Source organism: Schistocerca gregaria, unplaced genomic scaffold (genome assembly GCF_023897955.1).
Source record: "Schistocerca gregaria isolate iqSchGreg1 unplaced genomic scaffold, iqSchGreg1.2 ptg001057l, whole genome shotgun sequence".
NCBI classification, from domain to species: Eukaryota; Metazoa; Arthropoda; class Insecta; order Orthoptera; family Acrididae; genus Schistocerca; species Schistocerca gregaria.
Window position 1 is genome coordinate 2,888 of NW_026062403.1, and position 4,613 is coordinate 7,500.

General features: G+C 57.4%; 3 non-coding genes across 3 annotated transcripts in view; all 3 read left to right on the forward strand.

Moving 5' to 3' along the window:
- Positions 1-592: 592 nt before the first annotated feature.
- LOC126327693 (small subunit ribosomal RNA) lies at positions 593-2,487 on the forward strand. Its single transcript, XR_007561384.1, has one exon. It is a non-coding gene; the product is annotated as a small subunit ribosomal RNA (ribosomal RNA).
- A 371-nt stretch (positions 2,488-2,858) lies between these two features.
- Positions 2,859-3,013, forward strand: LOC126327691 (5.8S ribosomal RNA). Its single transcript, XR_007561382.1, has one exon. It is a non-coding gene; the product is annotated as a 5.8S ribosomal RNA (ribosomal RNA).
- A 188-nt stretch (positions 3,014-3,201) lies between these two features.
- The window catches only part of LOC126327697 (large subunit ribosomal RNA), a 4,220-nt gene continuing 2,808 nt past the window's right edge, over positions 3,202-4,613 (forward strand). Inside the window, exon 1 of the ribosomal RNA XR_007561387.1 lies at positions 3,202-4,613. This exon is cut by the window's right edge and continues 2,808 nt beyond it. This is a non-coding gene — a ribosomal RNA (large subunit ribosomal RNA).

A 4,613-nucleotide genomic window follows, 5' to 3' on the forward strand; every position in this document is an offset into this window, starting at 1 on the left:
CAGCCGAGCCCGGTGCGAAGCGCGGTGGACATCTGCAGTGTGCTGGTCTGATTGAGGACTGTGTGCGTTGAGGATGCGCCGCCGCCTGGCACTCGGCGCCGCGACGCCGTCTGCTGCTCGGTCGCCCCAGCGGTTCTCGCAGGTGGTTTGTATCGCAGTTGTGCGGACGTGTTGGCGCGTGCGCTGTGCTGGGAGAGTTCGCTTCTGCACCCAAGTGGGGCTTTGCCCTTGTGTGGCGCTGGCGTTGGAGCTGCCGGTCACCATAGGTGGCGCGTGTTGTCTCCCGCCGGCAATGCCACGACAGCACGCTCCCGGGCCTCTGTCGGCAGCGGCAAGCTCAGTTGGGAGCAAGGGTGTTCTCACTAAAACCGTCTACTCGCCTAACTCCGGGCGATTGCGCCTCTCTCGAAACCGACCAAGTACCTAGGACGGCGCTGCGCGCCGCCGGGACCTGAGAGGGTTTCGAGGTGTATCGTGCAGGGGAGCTCGGCCTCCTCCTGTTGCAGAATAATTGAGCGGACGCTTGCGTGTTCGCGCGGGCCCCCGGGACACACTCCCGGGCGGCCGGCTGCTCAGCTCTAGTTGACGCAGCTCCCTGGTTGATCCTGCCAGTAGTCATATGCTTGTCTCAAAGATTAAGCCATGCATGTCTCAGTACAAGCCGCAATTAAGGTGAAACCGCGAATGGCTCATTAAATCAGTTATGGTTCCTTAGATCGTACCCACGTTACTTGGATAACTGTGGTAATTCTAGAGCTAATACATGCAAACAGAGTCCCGACCAGAGATGGAAGGGACGCTTTTATTAGATCAAAACCAATCGGATTGGCTTGTCTGGTCCGTTTGCCTTGGTGACTCTGAATAACTTTGGGCTGATCGCACGGTCCTCGTACCGGCGACGCATCTTTCAAATGTCTGCCTTATCAACTGTCGATGGTAGGTTCTGCGCCTACCATGGTTGTAACGGGTAACGGGGAATCAGGGTTCGATTCCGGAGAGGGAGCCTGAGAAACGGCTACCACATCCAAGGAAGGCAGCAGGCGCGCAAATTACCCACTCCCGGCACGGGGAGGTAGTGACGAAAAATAACGATACGGGACTCATCCGAGGCCCCGTAATCGGAATGAGTACACTTTAAATCCTTTAACGAGTATCTATTGGAGGGCAAGTCTGGTGCCAGCAGCCGCGGTAATTCCAGCTCCAATAGCGTATATTAAAGTTGTTGCGGTTAAAAAGCTCGTAGTTGGATTTGTGTCCCACGCTGTTGGTTCACCGCCCGTCGGTGTTTAACTGGCATGTATCGTGGGACGTCCTGCCGGTGGGGCGAGCCGAAGGGGTGCTTTCGCGTCCCGAGGCGGACCCCGTTTAAATCCTACCAGGGTGCTCTTTGTTGAGTGTCTCGGTGGGCCGGCACGTTTACTTTGAACAAATTAGAGTGCTTAAAGCAGGCAAGCCCGCCTGAATACTGTGTGCATGGAATAATGGAATAGGACCTCGGTTCTATTTTGTTGGTTTTCGGAACCCGAGGTAATGATTAATAGGGACAGGCGGGGGCATTCGTATTGCGACGTTAGAGGTGAAATTCTTGGATCGTCGCAAGACGAACAGAAGCGAAAGCATTTGCCAAGTATGTTTTCATTAATCAAGAACGAAAGTTAGAGGTTCGAAGGCGATCAGATACCGCCCTAGTTCTAACCATAAACGATGCCCAGCCAGCGATCCGCCGCAGTTCCTCCGATGACTCGGCGGGCAGCCTCCGGGAAACCAAAGCTTTTGGGTTCCGGGGGAAGTATGGTTGCAAAGCTGAAACTTAAAGGAATTGACGGAAGGGCACCACCAGGAGTGGAGCCTGCGGCTTAATTTGACTCAACACGGGAAACCTCACCAGGCCCGGACACCGGAAGGATTGACAGATTGATAGCTCTTTCTTGATTCGGTGGGTGGTGGTGCATGGCCGTTCTTAGTTGGTGGAGCGATTTGTCTGGTTAATTCCGATAACGAACGAGACTCTAGCCTGCTAACTAGTCGCGTGACATCCTTCGTGCTGTCAGCGATTACTTTTCTTCTTAGAGGGACAGGCGGCTTCTAGCCGCACGAGATTGAGCAATAACAGGTCTGTGATGCCCTTAGATGTTCTGGGCCGCACGCGCGCTACACTGAAGGAATCAGCGTGTCTTCCTAGGCCGAAAGGTCGGGGTAACCCGCTGAACCTCCTTCGTGCTAGGGATTGGGGCTTGCAATTGTTCCCCATGAACGAGGAATTCCCAGTAAGCGCGAGTCATAAGCTCGCGTTGATTACGTCCCTGCCCTTTGTACACACCGCCCGTCGCTACTACCGATTGAATGATTTAGTGAGGTCTTCGGACTGGTACGCGGCATCGACTCTGTCGTTGCCGATGCTACCGGAAAGATGACCAAACTTGATCATTTAGAGGAAGTAAAAGTCGTAACAAGGTTTCCGTAGGTGAACCTGCGGAAGGATCATTACCGACTAGACTGCATGTCTTTCGATGTGCGTGTCGTGTCGCGCAACACGCTACCTGTACGGCAGTGGCCGTGCGCCGCGTGCGGAACCACGCGTGCCTCTCAAAACTAGCGGAAGTGTTGTTGTTGTTGTTGTTGTGTGGTACGAGCGCTGAAGCTCTGGAGCGGCTGGCCTGCGGTACCTGGCGCCTGGCGCCGGTTTTGAATGACGTTCGCCCGAGTGCCTGTCCGCTCCGGTGTGGAGCCGTACGACGCCCATCGGCTGTGAGGCCGTTGGACACAAAAAAAATAGTGGAACAGGGGCCGTCAGACGCCTCAGTCCCGCAAATGCTACTGTCTTGAAAGAGACAGTGGGAGACTGAAAAGGAAAAGATCACCCAGGACGGTGGATCACTCGGCTCGTGGGTCGATGAAGAACGCAGCAAATTGCGCGTCGACATGTGAACTGCAGGACACATGAACATCGACGTTTCGAACGCACATTGCGGTCCATGGATTCCGTTCCCGGGCCACGTCTGGCTGAGGGTCGGCTACGTATACTGAAGCGCGCGGCGTTTGTCCCGCTTCGGAGACGTGGGAGTGTCGTGGTCGCCTGTGTGGCCGGCCGCGTCTCCTTAAACGTGCGATGCGCGCCCGTCGCCTGGCGGTTCGCATACCGGTACTTTCTCGGTAGCGTGCACAGCCGGCTGGCGGTGTGGCGTGCGACACCTCGTACAACGACCTCAGAGCAGGCGAGACTACCCGCTGAATTTAAGCATATTACTAAGCGGAGGAAAAGAAACTAACAAGGATTCCCCCAGTAGCGGCGAGCGAACAGGGAAGAGTCCAGCACCGAACCCCGCAGGCTGCCGCCTGTCGTGGCATGTGGTGTTTGGGAGGGTCCACTACCCCGACGCCTCGCGCCGAGCCCAAGTCCAACTTGAATGAGCACTAGATCGCGTGTGTGCCAGGCCCGTAGCGGCCGGTGCGAGCGTCGGCGGGACCTCTCCTTCGAGTCGGGTTGCTTGAGAGTGCAGCTCCAAGTGGGTGGTAAACTCCATCTGAGACTAAATATGACCACGAGACCGATAGCGAACAAGTACCGTGAGGGAAAGTTGAAAAGAACTTTGAAGAGAGAGTTCAAAAGTACGTGAAACCGTTCTGGGGTAAACGTGAGAAGTCCGAAAGGTCGAACGGGTGAGATTCACGCCCATCCGGCCACTGGCCCCCGCCCTCGGCAGATGGGGCCGGCCGCCCGCGCGGAGCAATCCGCGGCGGGGTCGTGTCCGGTTGCCTTTCCACTCGCCGCGGGGTGGGGCCGTTCCGGTGTGCGGTGGGCCGCACTTCTCCCCTAGTAGGACGTCGCGACCCGCTGGGTGCCGGCCTACGGCCCGGGTGCGCAGCCTGTCCTTCCGCGGGCCTCGGTTCGCGTCTGTTGGGCAGAGCCCCGGTGTCCTGGCTGGCTGCTCGGCGGTATATCTGGAGGAGTCGATTCGCCCCTTTGGGCGCTCGGGCTCCCGGCAAGCGCGCGCGGTTCTTCCCGGATGACGGACCTACCTGGCCCGGCCCCGGACCCGCGCCGCTGTTGGCTCGGGATGCTCTCGGGCGGAATAATCGCTCCCGTCAGCGGCGCTTCAGCTTTGGACAATTTCACGACCCGTCTTGAAACACGGACCAAGGAGTCTAACATGTGCGCGAGTCATTGGGCTGTACGAAACCTAAAGGCGTAATGAAAGTGAAGGTCTCGCCTTGCGCGGGCCGAGGGAGGATGGGGCTTCCCCGCCCTTCACGGGGCGGCGGCCTCCGCACTCCCGGGGCGTCTCGTCCTCATTGCGAGGTGAGGCGCACCTAGAGCGTACACGTTGGGACCCGAAAGATGGTGAACTATGCCTGGCCAGGACGAAGTCAGGGGAAACCCTGATGGAGGTCCGTAGCGATTCTGACGTGCAAATCGATCGTCGGAGCTGGGTATAGGGGCGAAAGACTAATCGAACCATCTAGTAGCTGGTTCCCTCCGAAGTTTCCCTCAGGATAGCTGGTGCTCGTACGAGTCTCATCCGGTAAAGCGAATGATTAGAGGCCTTGGGGCCGAAACGACCTCAACCTATTCTCAAACTTTAAATGGGTGAGATCTCCGGCTTGCTTGATAT